Genomic DNA, 25,933 nt, shown 5'->3' with positions numbered 1-25,933 from the left:
GGACAGCTTGCTTTCCCTTTGTTGGAAAGAGAGAGAGAGAGAGAGAGAGAGAGAGAGAGAGAGAGAGAGATCAAATTGTTGGATGAATGATTAGTTTTTGTTGTACAGCAGATCACAGTCTTTATTGGGGGCTTTGCTATTGTTTGGTGGGTGCAGGGTACTGATGTGTTTTTTTGGGAAAGGGAGTTGGGGTGGGTTTGCATAAAAGGGGGGAGTAGGGGGGCTTTGGGGTACTAACATTTTTTACTGTCATTCATTCCTTGGGGCACTCTTCCATTTTCGTGGATGCGTGTGAAGGACAAGACTTTCAGTTTGTATATTGCACACACTTCTCCGATATTAAATGAGACTATTGAACTAAAAGCTGGGGCATAAAATGTTAATACAGTGAATGGATTCCCTTAATGGAGAACGCCTGTGTGTGGCTTTACTGGACGTGGAATGGCTGATGCATGGGCAGCCACCACACAGTTCTTAACAGATGCATGTCTGGGTCTAGTGGTATGGAATGCAAAACGACCTGGGATACTTCACTACTCCAGCCTACACTTTCACTGTACTGTGTCATCATCTTCCACAAGCTCCAGCACTGAGGCCTTGATTGGATTGCCCTTTGTCTGGAAACTTCCCCTTGACCTTACCACCATGGGTGACCTTACCAGGAGCTAAATTCCAGACAGCATTGCCCTCGGAACTCACAAGCCTTTCCACCATGACAAGGTGGCAATTCTCACTCTAGTTAAAACTCCTGCAAAATTATCCATAAGTATGTAGCTCAGAATTTAGAATCACAAATCATAAAATGTAAAATTATGTTGCCCAGAATTAAGAATCGTATCATAAGCTCAAAGTTTGCAATCATGTAACACAGAATTTTAAATCAGAAGGAACAATTCAGAATCGTTATGGCAAAACAAGTCATAGGGCCCAAAGCCCATTAGCTGCATTTTAAAAGGGTCATTTAACTCAATTCTACTCTCCAGTTCTATCCTCAGATCCCAGCAAATTTCCATTTTTCACGCATCTATACAGTTATTAACTCCTCTTTCACTACCAATCTACTGAGCGGTAAATCCATTTCATTCCAACTCATTATGTGCTTTGTCCTCATATCACCCATGACTATTGGCTTATCTGACTCTGAAAGTGGTTCATGCTTTTTCACATATTACTACCCTGATTTACACAAGAGAAATCAATCCCAGCTGCTTTGTGAGAATTCTTTGTGTAGAAATTTGTGAGTAGTCAATGATAAATAAAAGAAAATAGTGCTTGCGCCAAATGCTGGCCAAGAATTTTCTAGAGCAAACATGAGGAAATTTGCAGATGCTGGAAATTCAACCAACACACACAAAATGCTGGTGGATCACAGCAGGCCAGGGAGCATCTATAAGGAGAAGCACTGTCGACGTTTTGGGCCGAGATCCTTTGTCAGGACTAACTGAAAGGAGAGATACTAAGAGATTTGAAAGTAGTAGGGGGAGGGGGAAATGCAAAATGATAGGAGAAGACTGGAGGAGGTTGAAGCTAAGAGCTGGAAAGGTTATTGGTGAAAGTAATACAGAGCTGGAGAAGAGAAAGGATCGTGGGACGGGAGGCCTCGGGTGAAGGGGGGGGGGGGTGGGGAAGCACCAGAAGGAGATGGAGAACAGGCAGAGTGATGGGCAGAGAGAGAGGAAAAAAAAACTAAATATGTCAGGGATAGGGTAAGAAGGGGAGGAGGAGCATTAACAGAAGTTAGAGAAGTCAATGTTCATGCCATCAGGTTGGAGGCTACCCAGCCGGTATATAAGGTGTTGTTCCTCCAACCTGCGTTTGGATTCATTTTGACAGTGGAGGAGGCCATGGATAGACATATCAGAATGGGAATGGGACGTGGAATTAAAATGTGTGGCCACTAGGAGATCCTGCTTTCTCTGGCGGACAGAGCATAGACGTTCAGCGAAATGGTCTCCCAGTCTGCATCGGGTCTCACCGATATATAAAAGGCCACACCGGGAGCACCGGATGCAGTATACCACACCAGCCAACTCACAGGTGAAGTGTCGCCTCACCTGGAAGGACTGTCTGGGGCCCTGAATGGTGGTGAGGGAGGAAGTGTTAGGGCAGGTGTAGCACTTGTTCCGTTTACAAGGATAAGTGCCAGGAGGGAGATCGGTGGGAAGGGATAGGGGGGACGAGTGGACAAGGGAGTCGCATAGGGAGCGATCCCTGCGGAAAGCAGAAAGAAGGGGGGAGGGAAAGATGTGCTGGGTGGTGGGATCCCGTTGGAGGTGGCGGAAGTTACGGAGAATTATACGTTGGACCTGGAGGTTAGTGGGGTGGTAGGTGAGGAGAAGGGGAACCCTATCCCAAGTGGGGTGGTGGGCGGATAGGGTGAGGGCAGATGTGCAGGAAATGGGAGAGATACATTTGAGAGCAGAGTTGATGGTGGAAGAAGGGAAGCCCCTTTGTTTAAAAAAGGAAGACATCTTCGTCCTGGAATGAAAAGCCTCATCCTGAGAGCAGATGCAGCAGAGATGGAGGAATTGTGAGAAGGGGTAGCATTTTTGCAAGAGATAGGGTGGGAAGAGGAATAGTCCAGGTAGCTGTGAGAGACTGTAGGCTTATAGTAGATATCAGTAGATAAGCCGTCTCCAGAGATGGAGACTTAAAGATCACGGAAGGGGAGGAAGGTGTTGGAAATGGACCAGGTAAATTTGAGGGCAGGGTGAAAGTTGGAGGCAAAGTCAATGAAGTCAATGAGCTGAGCATGCATGCAGGAGGCAGCGCCAATGCAGTCGTCGATGTAGCGAAGGAAAAGAGGGGGACAGATACCCGTATAGACTTGGAACATGGACTATTCTAAATCTGTTGAGGTAAAAGATTTTGCAGGTACTGGAGATCTTGAGAAACACCCACAAAATGCTGGAGGAACTCATGGAAACAGCATCCATGGAGGGAAATAAACAGTCAATGATTTGGGTCGAACCTTTCCTCAGCACTGGAAAGGAACGGGGCAGATGCTGGAAGACTAAAGGTGGGGAGGGGAGGAGTATAAGCTGGAAGCTGATAGGCGAGTCCAGGTGAGAGGGAAAGTATCTGGGTGGAGGGTGGACAATGAAACAGAATGATATGAGAAGCTGGGAGGAGATGGGTGGAAGGGGTAGATGGCAGAATCTGATAGGAAAGGACAGTAGACCATGAAATGAAGGGAAGGAACTGGGAAATAAAAAGGAGGTGATAGGCAGGTCATGAGGGTTGAAGAGAGGAAGAGAAGGGGTGAAAGTTTTACCAAGATGCAGAAAAATGAAGTGGTGAGGGGAACAGATGGGAGAGGTGACTGTGGAGAGAAATCATTGTTTATGCTGTCACTATATAGGTGAAATAAGAAGTGTTGCTCCTTCAGCCCTGCATGTGGTCCTATCGTTGCAGTGGAGAAGGCCATGGACAGACATGTCAGTATGGAAGTGGGACGTAGAATTGAAATAGGTGGCTACCTGAAGATCTTGGCTATTGTGGTGGATGGAACACCTCCTCCCCACCATTCAGGGCTATAAACCAAGAGGAGGCACTTCACCTGTGAATGTGTCAGGGGTTACATATTGCATTCAGTGCTTGTAGTGCACCCCCCTCTATTCAGTGAGACCTGCTGTAGAGGGTCCACCTTGTTGAGACAGCAAGGTGGCCACAACCTTCTGCCCTTGACTTCTACACCTATCACCTCCCAGCTGCTCACATCATTCCCTTTCACCTCCCTTTCCCCACTCACCTGGTCCCACCGATCACCTACCAGCTTGTACCTCCGCCTTCCCCACCTTCATATTCTGACTTCCGCCCTCTTCCTCGCTGGCCCCGATGAACAGTCTTGGCCTGAAACATTGACTATTTCCTGCTGTGGATGCTGCTTGACTTGCTGGGTTCCTCCAGCATTTTATCTGCATTGATCTAAAATAATGAGTTAAAAACACATACACCCCATAGCATATAGGAAATAAAAGGATTTATTTAAGCATAAAATGATTGCAATGTGAACTAAAATAGAATATATTGCAAATACACACCTGTAAAAAGAAAACACTGATTAACTGCTAGGCAGTTTATTGATGCTGACAGGTTAAACAAAATGGTGATCCTTTGTTTTCATTTCAGGAGCAGAAATGGAGTATTTCAGTATTTCTGCCTCTACGTTCAATACAACTCATTGAATTTACAATACTTTTAAAATAGGCATAAATTCCAACTTGTAAACTTGTTCCTATAGTACCATAATAAGAATAGAAAGCTATACAGCTTGCAATTATGCCTGGAACAATAATATCAGTAGCTGTATCCCACAATAATAATGTGTAAATGTATCTGAGACTCATTTTGTCTGATATACAGTGCCTATAAAAGGTATTCTTTCCCTTGGAACTTTTCATATTTTATTGTTTTACAACATTGAATCACAATGGATTTAATTTGGCTTTCTTGACACTGATCAATAGAAAAAAAGACTTTTTCATGTCAAAGTGAAAACAGATCTCTACAAAGTGATCTGAATTAATTAAAAATATAAAACACAAAATAATTGATTGCATAAATATTCAACCCCTTTAGTATGACACACCAAGTCATCACGGGTGCAGCCCAATTGGTTTTAGAAGTCACATAATTAGTTAAACAGAGATCACCATGTGCAGTTGAGGTGTTTCAATTGATTGTAGTAAAATACACCTATATCTGGAAGGTCCAACTGCTGGTGAACCAGTATCCTGGCAAAAATGACATCATGAAGACAAAAGAACATTCCAAGCAACTCTACAAAAAGGTTATTGAAAAGCACAAGTTGGAAGATAGATACAAGAAAATTTCCAAGTCACTGAATATCCCTTGGAGTACAGAGAAGTCCATCATCAAGAAATGGAAAGAATATGGCACAGCTGTAAATCTGCCTAGAGCAGGCTGTCCTCAAAAACTGAGAGACCGTGCAAGAAGGGGACTAGTGAGGAAGGCCACCAAGAGACCTATGACAACTCTGGTGGAGTTACAAGCTTCAGTGGCTAAGATGGGAGAGACTGTGCATACAACAACTGTTGACCTGGTGCTTCACCAGTCACAGCTTTATGGGAGAGGGCAAAGAGAAAGGCACTGCTGAAAAGAACTCAACGTGAAATTTCAGCTAGAGTTCGACAGAAGGCATGTGGGAGACTCTGAAGTCAGCTGGAAGGAGGTTCTATGGTCTGATGAAACCAAAGTTGAGGTTTTTGGCCATCAGCCATCATTCAAAAACATACCATCCCTAAAGTGAAGCATGCTGGTGGCTGTATCATGCTGTAGGGATGTCTCACTGCAGCAAGCCCTGGAAGGCTTGTGAAGGTAGAGGGAAAATGAAAACAGTAAAATACAGGGATATCCTGGAGGAAAACTACAACTTGCGAGAAGATTTGTTTTCCGGCAAGACAATGACTGCAAGCATAAAGCTAAAGCTACACAAGAATAAGAGTCCAGACCTCAATCCAATAGAGAATTTGTGGCTGGACTTGAAAAGAGTTGTTCATTCACAATCCCCATGCAATCTGATAGAGGTTGAGCAGTTTTGTAAAGAAGAGTTGGGAAAAATTGCAGTGTCCAGTTGTGCAAAGCTGATAGAGACCTATCCACACTGATTCAAGGCTGTAATTGCTGCCAAAGGTGCATCTACTAAAAACTGGCTTGAAGGGAGTGAATATTTATGCAATCAATTATTTGGTGTTTCAGCCAAATACATACTCAAAAGAACAAGCTAAAGAGAGTATAAAGCCTACTGGAGATTAAAAGGCTAACCAGCATGGGGAGTTGGAACACTGAACTGTGGTTCTCAAAGATGACTCAGGTCAACCTTCTTAAATGACGTAAAAAATGGAGTCACTGCAGTATGGAAGTCAATGAATCCTTGATGATGGGGTTGTTGTGAAGGTCAGGATAAATAATTTGGAATAACATGGAATAACAAATTAGAATCAGATAAGCAAAAACAGAAAATGTTGGAAATACTCAGTAATTAGACGGCATTATTGGAGAGAAAAAATGTTACTTTGAAGGCCTTTCATTTAAACACTTTCCACAGATATAGCTGACCTGCTGAGTACCTTCCGTTTTTGTTTCATATATCCAGCCTCTGCACCTTTTCAACTTACGAATTTCTTACAGCTAACAAGGAGGGCTGATAAGGGTAGTACAGTGGTCCCCGACCACCGTGTCGCAGACCGGCACTGAGCCGCAAAGCATGTGCTACCGGGCCGTGAGGAAACGATATGATTTGGTGATATGAAACGATGTGAGTCAGCTGCACCTTTCCTCATTCCCTGTCACGCCCACTGTTGAACTTGAACGCACTCGAGGTCATCAGTCGTCTAAACGCAGTGATACCCTCACACCAGGGATCACTGGTTGGCCTCGGGTAACCGGCCGCCTCGCGCAGCCGACGAGAAGTGCCGTTGCTACCGGCCTGGACGCGGACAGATGGGTGCCGCCTCTAAGGCTGTTTAACACACCGAATGTTCATGGGGAAACCTACGTTAAAATATTCGCAGACAACCTAATTCAGGCTCAGCGTTTAGTAAGTAGCAGAGCAGTTTCCTCGCTGCGATCTACTGCAAGTCATCCCTCGAGCCAAACATTTGTTGGCCGATAGATCCTACCTACCTACAAAGAGGGTGAGCGCACCCCCTGTCGCACTCCTCGCTCGCTCGGTTGCTCACTCCGGACTGCGACCGCTGTGGCCCCGGTACAGGAACCTCTGGCCCTTACCTTGTCCTCTCACTGGTGTGTTGCAATGATTTTATATGTTCGTACGAGGAAAATATGTGCTACGTGTTTAATATCCAACTGTTACTTAAAATGTTATGATGCTATTTACTTATAAGTGAGTTATAATTGACTTATCACTATATTCATGTGAGGAAAATATGTGCTGTGTGGTTAATATTAAATTTGTTAGATAAACCCCTTTAGAAATGAAATTGAGTGTATTAGCCACTTATAAGTGACTTACAGTTGATTTATCTCCTATATTCCAGTTGTAATTAATACCCCCCCACCCACCCCCGTCGGCCGGTCCTCAAGAATATTGTCAATATTAAACCGGCCCACGGAGCAAAAAATGGTTGGTGACCCCGGGGTAGTACATTTGATGCAGTTGACATAAATTTTAACGAGGCTATTGATAATGAGCCACACAGCTAATTAATTAGTAAAACAAAAGCTGTGAGATCCATGGAATAGTTGCAAACCTGATCCAAAAATTCTGACGGCCTGGATTAATTAGATAGAATGGTAGGATTTAATCTTCAAAGAATGAGTTCCCTGATCGTTGGGAGATAATAAAAGGAAAGCTGTACCCTGGGTAATGGATGAATGTACAAGAAGTTTGAAGGAGCAGAATAAAACTTTTAGGAAAGTTAGGCAGCTTTGCTCCTATTCATCTTTCATACAATACAAAAGAGCTCAAGCTATAGTTAGAAAAGTAGTAAGCGGGCAATGAAAATGCACTGGAGAATATACTGTACTGTAGCAGCATTGGGAAGGAGATCCAGGTAAGAGAAGTTTGGGAGATGACCCAGAAAATGGGGAAGAGTTAGAAATTCAATGCATTATCAGCTTTGTATGGTGGGAAGAAGTTTGCGAATAATGACTTTGAATAAGCAAATTTATTAGCAAAATCAGAAGTCAGTGTACATAGTTTGACCAATTTAAGTAATAAAGAGAGGTTTTACAGAGAAACAGTTTTGGTAGGCAATCCTTAGATCACCGAGAAAAAGAATGTTCCAGTTCTTGCATAGATGTTGAACTTACATTGTCTGAACTTAAAAGGGTTATCAATAGTGCTGGTCAGACATCACCTGGGAATGATGATATCACCTGGGATGTTTTAAAACCAGATAACAGTTTCAAAACTTCTGTAGGTTTTGAAATTTTTAATTAAAATATGGGTTGAAGGGCAACTTCCTGCTTCTGGAAATTAGTGAAATCTGGTAAAGATCAATCAGATCCATCCAGCTACAGATGTATTTCACTAAATTCACTTGTATGTAAGATAATGGAATGAATGTTTCTAGAAAAGCTTTCTTATTTTATGGACAGTAGTAGAAAATTAGCTGTATACCAATCTGAATTTTGTAGAGGAAAATTGATCATGGACTTGGTCCAAATTAACAATTAAATGTGAGTCCTGACAAAGGGTCTCGGCCTGAAATGTCGACAGTGCTTCTCCTTAGAGATGCTGCCTGACCTGCTGTGTTCCACCAGCATTTTGTGTGTGTTGCATGGACTTGATGTTGAGTTTGGACTCTGATATTCACGAGGCCCTGGTTAATAAGGAATCAGTTTTCTTTGATGGAGAGTAAGTTTATGATATGTTATGGACGCCAGGGTTGCTACTTCAATTAGCAAAGATGGGAATAGGCGGTAGAATGTTCAAATCGATTCAAGATTTTTATGTGATAGAAAGATACAAGTTAGGGTGGGAACAATGTTCTTTAAGGAGTATGAGATGGAGAATGGGAGTGTGTGTATCCCACTCCTTTTTAATATTATGATTAATGATATTTTTAAAATGTTGACATTTCCAAATCATAATATGCTGATGATGGTGCAGTATGCAAGAGAGGCAGGAATATAAATTACATAGTTAGGAAAATGCAGACAGCTACTAATGAAGTAGAGAAATGAGAACATTAGTGGGGGTTTAAATTTTCTGTTGCAAAGTCTAAGTTATTTGTTTTTCTAAAAGGAACATTACACTCACAATTCATCTGAAGCTATATGGTAACAAAAGAGTCAGTGGCAAGGTTTCAGGGTATGCAGGTCGACACATGGCTCATATGGAAGGTGTACCTGAATATAGAAACGTGTAAAAAAAACTCCTTAATGTGCTCTGGTGCTTAGTTGGTTGTGATTGAGGTGTGAGCAGGAGATCACTTGAACAAATGTACATTGCTTTAATCAGACCTGTCTTTGATTATGGATGTGTTGCTTATAGGTCAGTCTCACCAGCAGTTGTAAAACCCCCAGATAAAGTTCAAGCTCACTGAGATTATGTTGGGGTACTATTTTAGGATTTTGTGAATAAAATACGTGACATTTTATGTGCTTAATAAAAGTTGCAGCTCTTTACTTCCATTAAAAATAAACCAAAAGCAGTTAATTTACACTGGCATCATTACAACAGACACCGTCTCTTAAAGTGACAGTGTTCGTGAAATATGTAGAACAGTTTCTATTATGAACAATTCTGCTATTTGTCACCCATTACATTACCCTACACAGGCACTCCAGGATTGACCAAAAACTGGCATTGTGATTCTGTTGGGAGATCGTAAGAGCCTCCCGGCTTGGGTTGTATGTAGCTTGGTTGGATGAACAGCAGGTCCTCTGGCAAACATTAACACACGCATGGACATTCATGATGCAGGGGGTATGGGAGTGGAACTACTCAGGACTGGATGGGCTGCTTTAAGGTGATCTACAGAAATACATTCAGGTTTATCTTTCTTATCTACAATAAAGTCTTTTTCCTGTTCCAAAATGTGGAACACATCATCATAAGAGGGTTTAAGGGGTGTTGCTAGTGTTACGATTGACAAGAATGAACAAGGTAGAATATCGGTCAACAGGAACCCAAGAATGATGTAAGACATGATGGGAGTTGGGAATAGGCGTAAGGGAATTGAGTTTACCAAGGAGGACAGAACACAGCTGAGGCACTGACCAGGTGGTTGAGACATCAGGAATAAAATCACCCAGCACACATAGTGGCTGCCTGTATACCAGTTGCAGAGGACTGAGTTCCCCTTTTGGAGCTATTCCGAGCCACAGTAGGACCCGCCGGAGAAGGTCATGCCAACACTTGTCCATCAGGGATCCCTCAGCACACCCTTTAAGGAAACGTGAAACCATTTGCAGAGGCTGTTGCACTGCAGGTAATGCACTATGCTGAGAATTAGTGGCGAGATCCTCAGCCATTGCGGCCCAGCGATCTGATGTGAATTGAAGAAATATCATAAGAACCAAGCAACCCAGGTGTTGATGTACACCCAGGCTATGTCCACAGCTGCCGTCGAAGCTGGAGGGAGAACCTCTGGCCACCTGGTGGTACGGTTCACTATGACAAGCAGATGCATGAAACCGCGACGAGGGGGAAGAAGACCGACCAGATTCACATTGACAACGTCAAATCGTTTCTCAGGGACCTTGAAAGCAGCCGACGGCACCCATATCTGATGGTTAATTTTTGCCTGCTGACACACAACCCAGGCTGCACTCCTGTCTCACATGTCCTTCCTAAAGCCGTACCACACATCTGGTTTCTGTGAAGTCTTCTCACCTGGATGTGAGAGGCTGTGAATGGAGTTAAAATAGTATGCCTCCAATTTGCAGGCACAATGGGATGGGGGCAACTGGTTGAGACGTCAGACAGGAGAGAAACTCCTGCGTCCCCTCACTTGACGTCAGTCAACCGCAGACCCATGATTGCTATCCTATAAGCCTGGACCTCTGGGCTGGCAGCTTGGCTAGATGCCCCATCAGCATTATCAATCACAATGTGTCTGGCATTGCCGAGAGCCCACGGCATTGCCGAGAGCCCACGGCATTGCCGACAGCCCACGGCATTGCCGACAGCCCACGGCATTGTCATCAGCCCACGGCATTGTCGTCAGCCCACGGCATTGCCAACAGCCCACGGCATAGCCGACAGCCCACGGCATAGCCGACAGCCCACGGCATTGCCGACAGCCCACGGCATTGCCGACAGCCCACGGCATTGTCGTCAGCCCACGGCATAGCTGACAGCCCACGGCATTGTCGTCAGCCCATGGCATAGCTGACAGCCCACGGCATTGCCGACAGCCCACAGCATTGCCGACAGCCCATGGCATTGTCGTCAGCCCACAGCATTGCCGACAGCCCATGGCATAGCCGACAGCCCACGGCATTGCCGACAGCCCATGGCATTGCCGACAGCTCATGGCATTGTCGTCAGCCCACGGCATTGTCGTCAGCCCACAGCATTGCCGACAGCCCATGGCATTGTCGTCAGCCCACGGCATTGTCATCAGCCCACGGCATAGCCGACAGCCCACGGCATTGTCGTCAGCCCACGGCATTGTCGTCAGCCCACAGCATTGCCGACAGCCCACGGCATAGCCGACAGCCCACGGCATTGTCGTCAGCCCACGGCATTGCCGACAGCCCACGGCATAGCCCACGGCATAGCCGACAGCCCACGGCATAGCTTTCCCCTTCAATGTGCTGTACGTTAGTAGTGAATTCCAAAATGGAGGTCAGGTGAATGTTGCTGCCATGTAGACCCAGGGTCTGGTGCTTTGGCTGTCACTTTCACGAGGGGCTTGTGGTCAGCACTTGCCGTGAAAAGCCGACCCTCCAGTTGAAGTCACAAATGGCGGACTGCCAGATCGAAACCGGGAAGCTCGTGGTCACACTTGCTGTACTTCCCCTCAGAGGGCAGGGTCAGAGTGGCCAGCTGAAGGAGGTGAGTGGTTCACCTCCGACCAGCTGTTCATGCACAGCACCCCCAGCATAGTCTGAGGTGATTGCCATAGGTGCACTGGTGAGCAGGTACACCAGTAAGGAAGCATTCAAAAGAGTTCGTTTGGTGCTGTCATATTCTCTGATCATGTCCACTGACCATTCAAGCACACAATTGGGAGCACTGCCTTTAAGACCATTACAAAGGGGAATATAAAATCAGCAGCTCACGCAATGAAACAATGACAGAAATTCACCGTACGTAAGAACTCTTGCAGTGCAGGGCAGTGGAAAGTCCACTACTGTGATGACTTCTGTCAGAAGAGGTGTCGCTTCTTTTGCAGAGACGCGGTGGCCAGGAAAGTCAATAGTAGCTATCCCGAGCTGCCATTTAGTGGCGTTAATAATCAGCCCATATTGGCTTAAATGCTTGAAAGGTCTCAGGAGATTCAGGAGATGTATTAAGTCTTCTGTTTTGGATGTACTAGCAGCAAGTATGTCCAGGTAAACAAAAAGAAAATCACAGTTTTTTAACACAGACTCAATTGGTGTTTGGAAATCTGTGCTGCATTTTTTGGCCTGAATGTCATGCACAGAAACTCCAGTGGGTCAAATGAGGTTATAACAGTAGTGCACACAGGCGCCTGACAGCCTCTGAATAAGCCTACTTTAGAAACAATTATCTTTCCAGCTAAATGTTCCAAAAAGTCTTGAATTTGTGGGACTGGGTAATGATCGGGTGGTGGTGGCCTCGTTAAGATGGCAGTAATCGATGCATGAATGGCAACCACCATTGGGCTTAGGGACCAATGGAGGGCTGAGGGATGAGGCCAATCTGCGTACAATGCCAGGCACTGATGTAGTCTATATGGACTTTAGTAAGGCCTTTGACAAAGGGAGAGGGGAGAGGTCCAAACAATTTGGATCTGAAATTAGCTTGGTAATAAGGAGAGGGGTTAATGATCAAGGACTGTTTTTGCAACTGGAAGCCTGTGATATATATAACTAATGATTTGAATGTGAATGTGATTTTAATGAGTTTGCAGGTGACATGGAAAGTGGTGATGTTGATAGTGAGGAAACTAAGTGTTGGGCTGCAGAAAGAAATGGAGGAGTGAGCAAGGCAGACAAAGTAATGGCAAGTGAAATTTACTGCAGATCAGTATGAGTTGATTCAGCTTGGGAAGATTAAAAAGGCTATGATGAACATAATGGTCATTGGAAAGTACTGAGAAACAGAGGGACCTGAAGGCAGCAGCAAAAGGAGGCAAGATGATTAAAAAAGCTTGCCTTAATTTGCAGAGGTATGGAATATCACAGCAGGTAGGTAATGGTACAAATCATGGCACTGTTTACATATCTGATTGCTACACTATAGGAGGGAGATTATTACGCTGGAGAGGGAGCAGAAAAGATTAAGCAAGATGTTGCGTGGGATGAAATGTCTCAAACTTGAGGAGAGGCCAAGTTGATGAGCTAATCTGGGGTTCTTTTCCTCAGAATGGAGCAGGCTGACAAGCTGGCTATTGAGTTATACAAAAGTATGAGGGTCATGGACAAGGCTGATAGTGGGAACTATCTCCCCACAGCAGCAATGTCTCTAACTCAACAGGATGACGTTTCAGATGAGGGGTAGGATATTTAGAGAGTGCAGTGAAAATTTCAAATGCACTGGCAGAGAAGGTGGTGAAGGCAGGTACCCTCAGAGCATCTAAGAAATATCCAGATGAACGCTTGAAGTGCCATGGTGTAAAAAGCTGAGTTCTGGTAAATTGCACCGATAGTTATTTGCTGGATGGTTTCCACACAGCGGGACCAAAGGGTTTGTTTTCTTTCTTTCTGAGTTTGTACCTCTGGAGGCCAACAGTGAAAGGGAATTATTGAGACTGGAATTCTGTTTATGTTTGTTCATAGGCATCAGTGTTGGCTCTTTTGGTTTATATGATTAATGATTAGAGAAATTCAGAGGTTTGTTAATTAATTTTGTGATGACATGAACATTTCAGGAAAGCTCTCACTGATTCCTCAGGAGGGCAAAGATTGGCAAATGGAATAAATTCCAGAGCTGTGTGAGTTCATACGTAAAGAAGGGCAAACTAGGCAAAGGAATACAAAATAAATCTTTTGATAATAAGAAATAAAGAAGAACATTGGAAATTTGGAATTCACTTTCGCAGAGCCCTGTCAGGAACAGCACAGACAGAAGGTGGGAACATGAAAGTAAAAAGCATGTATATTTTCATTTTTAGTTACCAAGCCAAATGCTGAAAGGGCAGGGAGATCATTGTGGAACTGTATAAAGTACTGGTTAAATCACAGGCAGTGTAAGTATTCATGTTGGTCATTGTTAGAGGATGTATGTGACAGCAGTAGAGAGGGTGCGGGGAAGATGTACGAGGATGTTACCAGGACTGGAGAGTTTCAATTACAAAAAGAGATGGTTGGAAGATGGAATAACTTGCTTTAAGCAGAAGAGACATAGGAGAGATTTAATCATCGGCACAAAATTATGATGGTCTAGAGAGAGAACAGATGATATACTTCTCTTCTAGCAGCTTATAATAGATCCAAAGGTTTTCATTGCAGATATATAACAGAATGGTTTGGAAGGGGCTGAGGGCTTTTTTTTTGGAGATGAATGGTGTGGAGGTCTGGAATGCATTGTTCAAATTGCGGCTGAGACAGATTTTAAAAATCTACCTTAAAACTTCCAAGCTATGGACCAAGAGGTAGTCTAGATACTAACACATGTCACACATAAAATGTTGGAGGAACTCAGCAGGTCAAGCAGCACCTATGGAATGAATAGACAGTCGACGCTTCAGGCTTGGAAAGGAAGGGGGAAGACACCAGAATAAAAAGATGGGGTGAGGGGAAGGAGGATAGCTGGAAGGTGAAAGGTAAGATAGGTGGGTAGGAAAGGTAAGGGGCTGGAGAGGAAGAAATCTGAGGAGAGTGGACCATAGGAGAAAGGGAAGGAGGAGGGGACCCAGGGGAGGTGACAGGTGTAACCCCCTGGGTCACCTCAGGCTCGCTCAGCTCATTCTCATCGAGGGGGAGCAGCCTTTGGCCCCGCCAAACTGGGTAATCAGCTGGTGTGGATGCTGTGTGATGTCCCCGCCTCGCCCAAAAACAGACAGTACACCATATGCGATTAAATGAGTACAATTTATAAAGGTTACTATAATGGTGATTAATAATGATACAGTATATATGAAGAAAAAAATAAAGAAAAGGTGCCAAGCTTATCAAAGTCCAAACCACTTTGTGCACAACCGTTGGAGCTCAATTACTGAAGTCTTCTGGCCACCATTCGACCCCCTCCGGGTCAACCAAGCACATCTAGCTTCATCTCCTCTCCTCGGAGTACTTCTTGGCCTTGGATCCCCGCTTGGGGTCCGTTCCTTGCCCAGTTTACAGCATTGTGTCCTCTCTCTCTCAACCCCTCGCGCCGATCTCCCCAAAAGCCCGCCAACAATAGTTTACAGACTCAAAAGAAAGAACAACATTAATCCCAATTGGTTTACAAAGGAATACAATTCTCGTTATCAGTAAATTTTAACCCAAACAAGCTTCCAGCACTCTCTTGCAACAAAGAAGCATTCCTGCTTTTAACAAAACAAAGAAGCCATTTTGATTACATACACAGTAACAAAGAAAAAAGAAGAAACCCCCTTTACACAGGCAAGTGCGAAAAGGTAAAAGGCCAAAGTGGGGAATAGAAGAAGAGAGGAGGGGAGGGATTTATTGTTTTACTAGAAGAAGTCAATATTCGTGCCATTAGATTGGAGGCTACCCAGATGGAATATAAGGTGTTGCTCCTCCACCCTGAGAGAAGGCCATAAGGTGTTGCTCCTCCACAAGAGGAGGCCATTGGCTGACATGTCAGAATGGGAAAGGAAATTGGAATGAAAATGTTTGGCCACTGGGAAGTTTGGATTTTGGTAGATGGAGCAGAGGTGCTCAATGAAGAGGTCCTCTAATTTACAACCAGTCTCGTAGAGGAGGCCGCATTGGGAGCACTGGATGCAATGGAAAATGCCAGCAGATTAAGGACTGCTTGGAAATGGAGGTGAGGGAGGAGGTGAATGGGCAGGTGAAGCAGTTAGGCCGCTTGCAGAGGTAAATACCAGGAGGGAGGTTAGTGGGGAAGTTTGAAAGGAGAAGGGAGTCTCAGAAGGAGCAATCTCATTGGAAAGCGGAGAGAGGGGAGGAGGTAAAGATATGTTTGCTGGTTGGATCCCTTTGGAGATGATGGAAGTTGTGGAGGATGATGTGTTGGATGCAAAGGCTCATGGTGTGATAGGTGAGGCCAAAAGGAACTCTTATCACTGTTGAGGTAGCAGGAAGATGTTCAGAAAAAGGAGCTGTGGGTGAGGGAAGAATCAATGGTGGAGCAGGGAAACCCTGATTGAAGAAGGGTGAGAGCTCCAGAAAGGAAAGATGCATTCAGGGAACAGATGTGGCAGAAACAAAGGAACTGAGTAAAGGCAATAGCATTTTTACAGGAGAAAGGTGGGAAGAAGTGTAGTGAAGTTAACCAGGGAAATCGTTCAGGAAATGGAGGATAGTCTGGATAGTTTTTCAGCCATCATGGTTGTGATGTGTTTCAATTTTTATGTCTAAGGAAACGTGGCACCATATTCACACTGCTAACATCTCCAGCCAGACCTTGCAGTGGTTGCAGCTGGCTTCTTCATCTTGTTGCTAGGGAACTGCAATTCCTCAGGATCTTGAAAACTCTCAGCAGCATGTCCAGAGAACTGTCACGGAAGCGAGGCACTGCCAGTCTGGCTCTAACTTCTCCCTGACTGCCAACATTTTGGATCTTCATGCACTGTGCACTGTTATCATGGCCACAGACTCAATTTGTCGGAAAAATAGACAGAGTGAGAAAGGTCATCAAATATGTGATGACAAGATAAACTGTGGGAAGCGTGCACAGAAAGAAATAAAGAGCAAACAGAAGTAATTGGTATTCAGCAGCAAGCTGAGGTTCAATTCCAAAATACCCATGATTAATATCATGTTTTCACAATTCTAACAGAATATCTAATATAAATATGAAATATCAACATTTGAAGTAATTGTCAATTTTAGTACATAATCATAATAATTCATATGCAAACTTTGGTCCAATCTTTCAAAATTTACAGGACTCATGAATTACTTGTTCTGTGTAGCAGATTTCTACTTGTCAGGAAATCAGTTCACTCTACAGGATACTGTATCTGACAGTCCTGCATTACAGTCTTCTTTGCAGGTTCCTGCTGTTCACCTTAGCACTCTGGAATCATTTGATCTTAACCGACAGTAGCCAGAAATATCTCTTCCTGATCTCACTAAATTCACCTCCTCTCTCCTGACCTTGAGAGCTCTCCAAAACACTTAACGCTTTTTGACAAACAAATTCAAATCTGTCAATATCTTAGAATGATACCAACCATACCTTTGGGGTTAGTTTTCACCCTCAAAAATGACTTCACTGCTGGCATAGCTGGCACTAAAAGGAACCTTAAATGACTTTGAGAAGACTATCTATGAGGCTCCCAACATTCTTAGCTTGTCTGCTTCCTTATCAATATTCTGGGTATTTCTCAATATTGTACATCTACAGTGGGCAAAGTCATGGCCCCAAAAGCTGAATGTGTTGGAATAGATAAAAGGCCCTAATGAAAATAAACAGAAATAGGAACCCACGTCATGTTGATCTGAGCTGCTTCTGGTTTTAATATAAGAAAGAGTTGTTGACCAAAATAAAAACAAAACAAAAAAAAAATCCTGGTTACACACAGACGTTCAGACGACATGTGCAGGAAGCAAAACAGGATTAACATTTTAGGTTCAAGACCCTCCATCAGAACAGTGAAAGAGAGAAAGCAAGCTGGGTTTTCATGGTAGAGAAGGTGGGGAGGAATGAGATTATGTTTCTTTTATTGTATTTTCTGTTGCTGGCAGCAAGGTTGTTGGACATTCTCAGCAGGCTATCATATAGCTGGGGTCCAATATGCTTAAGTAAAGGGTAATAAATAATGAGAACATGGGATAATGAGATAAAGAGCCCTTAAGTTGACATTGTTGGATGCGGGATCCTTTCAATAATGGGGCAAGTGAATGTAGAAATCCTCTTTTGTCATGGTCTGGATTGGGTTCCCTTTAAATTTACCTTGTTTGTGTTACGATTGGGACCGTTGACTCCTTGTTTCCCTTTAATTCCCTGTTTTCCCGTCTCCCTCGGGCTTGGTGATTAAAGGCAATTTACTCTCAACCGAACCGGCAGTTTATAATTCTCCGGCTTCAGCCATTCAGGGCGAGAGTGTTATGGAGCGTTAACGAAGTCACTGAAGTTAGTGCGAGCCAAAGTCATCTGGCCAGAGCTAACTAAGTTTCTTGCTGGAGCGAGCCAAGTCTCCTCCCGAAGCAAGTACCAGCAAGCCGCCTTCCCTCGCCAGAGCGGGTCCGGCAAGGTTAACCCGCCAGGGTGAGTCAAGAGCCCACCGCTGCTTGGAGCAAACTTGTACCCAGTTATAGCACCATCTATCGTTGTGTGGTCTCCATATCTGTGTCCTATGTTTAAAAGGGGTCCCAGCCCTAGAAGGGTCCTGACCCTACGTCAAGAAGAGTCCCGACTCCGTCCTGTGTCTAAGGAAGATTCCCGGCTCAGTGTTATTATGTCCTGTGTCTGAGTCTGTCCCGTGAATAAGAAGATTCCCGACTCCGTCCTGTGTCTAAGGAGGATTCCCGGCTCAGTGTTTTTATGTCCTGTGTCTGAGTCTGTCCCGTGAATAAGAAGATTCCCGACTCCGTCCTGTGTCTAAGGAGGAGTCCCGGCTCAGTGTTCTATGCCCTGTGTTTGAGTATCAATTCCAAGCTCCGAGGTTCTGGTATCAAGTCCAGGCTCCGAGGTTCTGGTATCAAGTCTAGGCTCCGAGTTTCCGGTATCAAGTCCAGGCTCCGAGGTTGCAGTATCAAGTCCAGGCTCTGGTGTTCAAGTATCAAGTCCAGGCTCTGGTGTTCAAGTATCAAGTCCAGGCTCCGAGGTTCTGGTATCAAGTCCAGGCTCTGAGGTTCCAGTATCAAGTCCAGGCTCCGAGGTTCTGGTATCAAGTCCAGGCTCTGAGGTTCTGGTATCAAGTACAGGCTCTGAGGTTCCAGTATCAAGTCCAGGCTCTGGTGTTCAAGTATCAGGTCCTGGCTCCGAGGTCCGTGTTCAAAGTTCTGGCTCTGATGTAGGTGTTCTGAATCATGGCTCCAATCCTCAAGCTTCAAATCCTGGCTCCGATCCTCGAGCTCCAAGTCCTAGCCCAGACCCTGAGTCTCGGCCTAGTCCAGGGCCTGAGTCCTTGTCCATTACGCCTATTCCATTTTGCTCTCCTTGATTTCTCTCTGTTCTATCCTTGCGTCATGGCTCTCCTTGTAACCAGTAATAAACTCTATTTAGTTAACCCCACAAAGCAGTGCTTTGTGTCCTGCATTTGGGTCCTCCCCCAGCCCCCTTGCCCCCACATTGCGACACTTTTATTCAAATGCCTGATGGTTGAAGCTGACCTTGAACCAGGTGGTGAGAGTCCAGAGGCTCTTTTACCATCTACCTGATGGCAGCAGTGAGAGGAGAGCATGGCCTGGTTGGTGTGGGTCTCTGATGACGGATGCTGCTTTCCTACAACAGGATTTCATGTAAATGTGCTCAGCGGTTGGGAGGGCTTTACCTGTGATGGTCTGGGCCAAATCCACTTAGCTAGATACTGTGGGTAATTTACAGAGGCACATCTTTGGAATAGGGGAGGAATGTGGAGCTGCTGGAGGAACCAACATGGTCAGAGGGAGAAATTGCAAACACCATGCAGACAGCACTGGAGGCCAGGACTGAGTCTAGGATCTCTGGCACGGTGAGTCAGCAGTACTACTGCTGTCCCCTAATAGAGAGACAGAAATTATTATCTGTGAAGTAACTGCTGATGTTTCATGATATTTAAAGAATTATATAAATGCAAGTTGTTTTGGTGACTTTTATTAAATGTGGAAATGTGTCTTTTTTTCTCATGAAGTATCTGTCAATCATGTCTAGTACCCCAATCAACCTGACATCCTGACATTTTTATTTTTGATACGGCATTAAATCCCACATTGGAGCTGCTAAATCAATCTTATTAAAGCAAAGCTTAGGCTGCTGTCTTTCTATCCTCTACAATAACAACCTGTATTTCTGCAACATTTACAACATTTGAAATATCCCAAGATGCTTCTCAGAAATACTGTGAAGTATTTATCTCCATGCCACACGAGAAGGAACCAAATAAAACAGGAAACCTTCAGAAGTAATTAATTGTGGCATCAAACCATAACAGCTTCATGGAAGATTTTCCTGTCCTTTCCCAGTCCTGGCTATAGTAGTGCTCCGTCTTTGGCAGACAAAGTAGATCGTTATTTCAATTCCTCCTCTAAATCCTGCAATCACAGCAAAGACCCGCTCCCGATCCTCTGCAATACGGCTGTTGAATACTGCATGTAGCATTTACCTTTATGAGCCTTAAGCCTGGTAAAACTGCAGTCCTAATGAAAATCAACAAAATCTGTGTGAAGTGATCTGTTGAACTCATGATCTGTTAGCTTAGTTATAAATTGTAGAGCAGCAATATTAAAGTACTTCTTGAAGCTATTTTTTTCTTCAGTGGAACTGCAAGTGACGTATGATGAGATCTTCTCAAATGCCCATTTTCCAATGGCCTAAATATTCACCATTAGGCAATTAGACTGGGGAAATGTGATAGATTTGCAGGGGATTATTTATATTTAAAATAATTGGCAAGATTATGAACCCAGATCGTTCCTAAAAAGTGTTCCTCTAATTCAAGTGACTTTGCAAATATTTTGTGGCAATTAGTGAAGGATACATAAACAACACTCTTCCAGAGGTTGCAGATAACAAATTAGTTCCAGTGTTTCAATTTAATATCAGAGAATGTGTACAGTATACAAGCTGAAATCTCCACCCATTGCAGATATCCAGGAAACAAGAAGCCCCATAGAATGAATGATAGAAACATCAGGACCCTGAATCCACCCTCCCCGCTCCCATCGCACTAGGAGCAGCAGAAACATTGACCCTCCCCTCCCCCACTTGTGCCTGCGGAAGCACCAAATCCCTCAACCCCCCCCCCCACCATGCAAGCAATAGCGAAAGCAACCCCCCCCCCCCCACCGCTCCCAGATAGACCTTGATCAAGAGTCCATTGAAAACTACAGTCCGTAACTCAGCACCTTGATATCTCAGACAGGCTCTCTCTCTGCATCAAGGTAAAAAGAGGTCGCTCTTTCAACAACGAGAGCGGAGACCAGCAACTTGCTGTTCCGATGTTACAATCTTCCACGTCGCTTCTCCAGGCCCCCCTGACTCGAGGATCAACAGGCGCTCACTCCCCGTCAAAAGAGTGAGAGATAGAGAGGGATTGCTCAAGTACAGAGGCCATCTTCTGCCAGCAGCACACACTCCGCCTGCTATCTCAATGCTTCAGTCCCTCAAATTAATTGTAGCTAATTAAGTGTGGCAGTATTTGAAGGAGCAGGGGTCAATATTTTGCAACATTTCTTCAATCAAGACCACGTTCGCTATCTAAATAATGCTAATCTATTCAACCAGTTCTGAAACATTATCCAGATTTACCCTTTATATTTAATTACTTCTCAGAACGTAATCACAATAAAGTAAGATGTTCTCATTCCACTTTAACTCAGCATACACATTATCAGTGGTTGAGAAAGATTTTATTGATTCTGAATAAAAACAGTGAACTGCCATTTGCTAAGACTCTGCTTTTGGGATGTGGAAGACAGTAAGTAAGAAATGGTACTCATTTAATGCTACTTTTGTTCGGTTGTTGCATGCGGCCTTAGGATATGAAAGGAGTGCCTTCGTTATCCACATACACTCCTAATGTGAAACAAGTCAGGTTCCTCCACTGGAGTAAGGTCAGTGCACACATGCCTTACGTAGTCAAAAGCATGTCGAGCTGATTGCTCACACTGATTTGGAATGTATTGTCACTTTAGACTTCTAAGTAACACAAAGCACACATTGTACAGCTCATGTATGAAGTCCTGTGAAACTGCAGATAATCTAAACACCCTGGGGCTGGTTCTGCGCAGTGCTTTCCTACTAATGGAGAGATGTTGCTCACTTTTAGCAGAATAATTCTTCAGATGACTTTAGGGGATTAAATGACATTTCATAGAATGGTATTTATACCCTGGGTATGTACGTCCATCATAGTAAACTCAAACTCGAAATAGACTAGCAATTAAGTTGCAATATGCTAATCATAATAATATTTGGCAGAGTCAACATAGTTTCAAGGAAAGGAAGTTTTATTTAATGAATCTGTTTGGATGAAGAAGGTCAGGATTTCTCCTAGTATAACTTCACTCTAGGGATGTACAGCTGAGGCTTTCTAAGGCATTGGCTGTGTTTGGACATTTGTGAACTATTTTAGGTCCTATATCTCAGGAAAGAAGTGTTGGCCCGAGAGAGGGTCTGTGGCAGCTATTTGCTTCCTGGGCCAGGAGGCCCCTTGATTTTGCCAAGCTTAACTTTCTAAACACAGCAGCTGCCACACGTAAAAATCAAACAGATGTGAGTTAAACTTGCCAATAATATTCATTGTTTAGCTTCTGGGAGCTAAAACAGTGGGGTTGCCAATCTTCAGTTCTTAATGGAAATGGCAAACAGTATCAGTTTGAAGTTGGAAGGGCAGCTTTGCCAGTGGATGCATTGTCTGTAGGAAGCAAGATGTTGGGTCACTATTCCTGTCTTATTGCTGAAGAGATGTAGTATAAGGCAATTGGGCTTGTTTCAAAGCAGACAATGCTGGCTAAGTTGTTTAGTTCAAGGAAGCTTGAAAGCCAGATGGAGACACTCACTTAGCACATCAATAGCTGATATTTTAATAATTTGGAAGGTTTATGTACTCAGAGAAGTCAGCATTAATTGTGGGTACCTGGGAACTGTGTCTCCAAGAAGCTTTAAGAGTGCTTGTGTTCTGAAAGAGTATCACTTGTGTGTGAAGTCATCCAAGTGGCAAAGAAACTGTGCAAATGTTAACAACAGTTCAGGTTTATTAGGAATGGGGTAAGGATCATAAAGAAGCCTGAAAGAAACACAGGGAGAACTACAGTCTACTCCTCTGCCTTCAATTTCTGCAATAGACGACTAGTTCATCTGCATTGTTGGTATGTCTTTTTAGTTTATAGAAATTGTACCTGCGTTTTGGAACTCCTTTGTGTTTTATAAATGGGAGTTTTACAATTGGGAAGTCTTTTATAAGTTAGAAAATCCTCCGTGAGTTTTAAATGTATTTCAAGAATGCTGTTTGTACTTAAATGTGCATCACTGAAAATAACTGAACTATTTCAACTACTTTGTTAGCTGGGAGCATCTTTCCCTTGGTAGAGAGGGAGGACCCACCACTCAAATAGTGAGTATTGAAAGCTAAACTTGCTGTGGAAAATAAACAGAGAAGTGAATTAATCTTTGAAGATAGAGTCATTACAGTATAACCCCCACTTTAATGAGGGAGTTTGTGGCTATTTATATTGGATAGGGATTAAGGTCTTTCTCTGAGTTTAGAAATTTGCATTCAGCAAACCTAATACCATCACAGTTGGCACCCGAGGTGATCACATTATACCATAAATATTAGTTAGCAGTAGTCCAACTCAGAGCATGCTTGAGAAGTGCTATGCCACTCCAATTACTACTATATAGCGGTCGACATCCTGTTTTCCAGCTGCTGCGCAGTCAAATGCTGGTCAATATTATGAATGTGTTAATGGAAGTGCAGAAATATGGGATAATACACAACTGCTCCTTAAATTGAACATAATGAATATTTTATTCTTTATGTCAGAGTCTGGAATAATGAAGGGATAGAAAATAGATTAGGATGCAGATTAGACAGACGAAACCCCGCTGTACGACCTTGCCATTTTGACACAGCTGCAGACGTTTCAATGTAAATTCTGATATTATTCAAGGCGATACACTAGGACAGTTGACGGGAATATTAAAATTGTATACATTGAAAGAAAGTAAGGTGCCCTATTTATAAATTTCTGCACAGATATACAGGATTAAACAAACAATAGAAGCAGCTTCCATAAACAATTTTGGGCTTGCATTCAAGTCCCAGTGTCAATTTTAAGCAGTGTTTTGATGACATACAGCACCGTCTTTATCAGGGATGATGTCTAGGCATGTAATCCCGCTGGTATATATACCCATGCCGTCCATACCTCCTTATTAGTTAGTCCTCAATTCCGCTCTCCCATCTTGTTTAAAATCATATTCCAGTTCTTGGAATGAAATCTTTGTCTTTGTTGAAATTCTTATGCTCTAGTCCCATTTCAATGGCTTCTTTCACCAGGTGGTCCCAAAAGCCATTGGCACAGTAGTTTTGTGCCGTCCAAGTCAATCCTGTGGTCATAGAGTATGCAGCGTTCTGCTACGGCCGATTTCTCAGGGCAACCCAAATAGGTACACCTCCTGCGCTCCACCATATATCCTGTCTAGATGATATACGCTGCTACACGTTCCCAGGGAATCCTGTAAATGCCAGCCATCCTGAGTCCCAGGTCATCTTTGACCCTCATAAGCTGGGATTTGAGCTTCCTTATGGACTTGTGGATGGTACTTATCCAGTATTCAGGATCCTCGTAATCCTTCCTGAAACCGTGGAAATATAGGGAAGACAGGCGATATGGACAGGTTCTTCCTCATGGTTAGGTTGATGGCACCTTTGTAGTGTGGCCATATGGACTTTAGGCACACCAAAAGCTCTATGACCATCTGAACAGCAGACATCCAAACATTCAATATATGGTGGAGATGGAGAAGAATGGTTGCCTCCCATTCCTGGACATTTTAATACATTGGAAACTGGATGGTAGTCCCGTGCATGGCATCAATCAGAAGCCCACTCACACAGACTTATAGAGCATCTCAAAAGTAATAGCCATCATCATGTCTCCCAATGTAGAGCGGTTCTTTCTATTTTGATTAACCATGCAAAAACTATTTTGAACCTGAAAGTTCTCCACAAGGACATAAGACGTTTCAAAAGAATGGCTACAAGGCAAAGGAAATTAATTGAGTCATTAAAAGGGCCAATGCAAGGGTGAGGAAACCCAACAATGGAAAGGAACCCATCACTACCACCTGTCTTCCCTACATTTCCACTGTTTCTGGAAAGATCACCAGGATTTTGAAGAAATACCGGATAAATACTATACACAAACCTGTAAGGAAGCTCAAATGCCAGTTTATGCAGATCAAAGATGACCTGGGAATCAGGACAGCCAGCATTTACAGGATTCCCTGTCTATGTGCAAGAGCATATATAATCCAGACAGGGCACATGGTGGAAACTCAAATCAAGGAGCACAGGAAGTGTATCCATTTGGGTTACCCACAGAAATTGACAGTAGCAGAACATTGCATATGCAATGATCACAGGATTGACTTCGATGGCACAAAACTACTGAGTTCGCCAATGGCTTTTGGGATCACCTGGTGAAGGAAGCCATTGAAATAAGACTAAAGAATAAAAATTTCAACAGAGATGAAGGTCTCATTCCAAATAGGAACTGGAATAAGATTTTAAAGAAGGTGGGACAGCAGAAATCTGATTGGTTGAGGACTAATCAATCAGGAGGGATGGACGATGGGAGTTGAGTATATACACCACTGGACCAGACATACGTAGGCATCATTCCTGTTGAAGATGGCAGAGTACGTCATCTGAATATTGGCTAAGATTGACATCTGGATTTGCTGGAAGCCTGAGAAGAATTGTGCATCATATATGGTGGAAAATCACTACATCCTTTCTCAATAGTAGCTGTAAAGTTTTTACACTAGTTTACCCCAGATTGAATTAAACCAGTACTTATATTAGGCACATTGGATGTTTGGATTTGTGCTGTAATCAACTGGTGGTGGTGGCATTCGTAGGTCTCGAGAGACCATGGATCTGCACCTGGAGTTTCCAGGGCGCAGGCCTGGGCAGGGTTGTATGGGAGACCGGCAGTTGCCCAAGCTGCAGGCCTTCCCCTCTCCACACCACCGATGTTGTCCAAGGGAAGGGCACTAGGACCCATGCAGCTTGGCAGTGTTGATGTCGCAGAGCAATGTGTTGTTAACTGCCTTGCTCAAGGACACAAACATGCTGCCTCAGCTGAGGCTCGAACCAGTGACCTTCAGGTTACTAGTCTGATGCCTTGCCCACTAGGCCACGCACCAACACAACCAACAACCATTGCCACTGCAATGTTTGATTGAGACATATGTATTCATATACCTCTCGAGTCTAGGCTCTAGACTATCATCAGGATAAAAATTATCACAGTAAGATTGAAAACATACCTTGTACAAATGTTATGAGCATTTATA

Source organism: Hypanus sabinus, chromosome 4, assembly GCF_030144855.1.
Source record: "Hypanus sabinus isolate sHypSab1 chromosome 4, sHypSab1.hap1, whole genome shotgun sequence".
Lineage (NCBI taxonomy): Eukaryota > Metazoa > Chordata > Chondrichthyes > Myliobatiformes > Dasyatidae > Hypanus > Hypanus sabinus.
The sequence above is the reverse complement of the archived record's forward strand: the minus strand, read 5'-3'. Positions refer to the sequence as shown.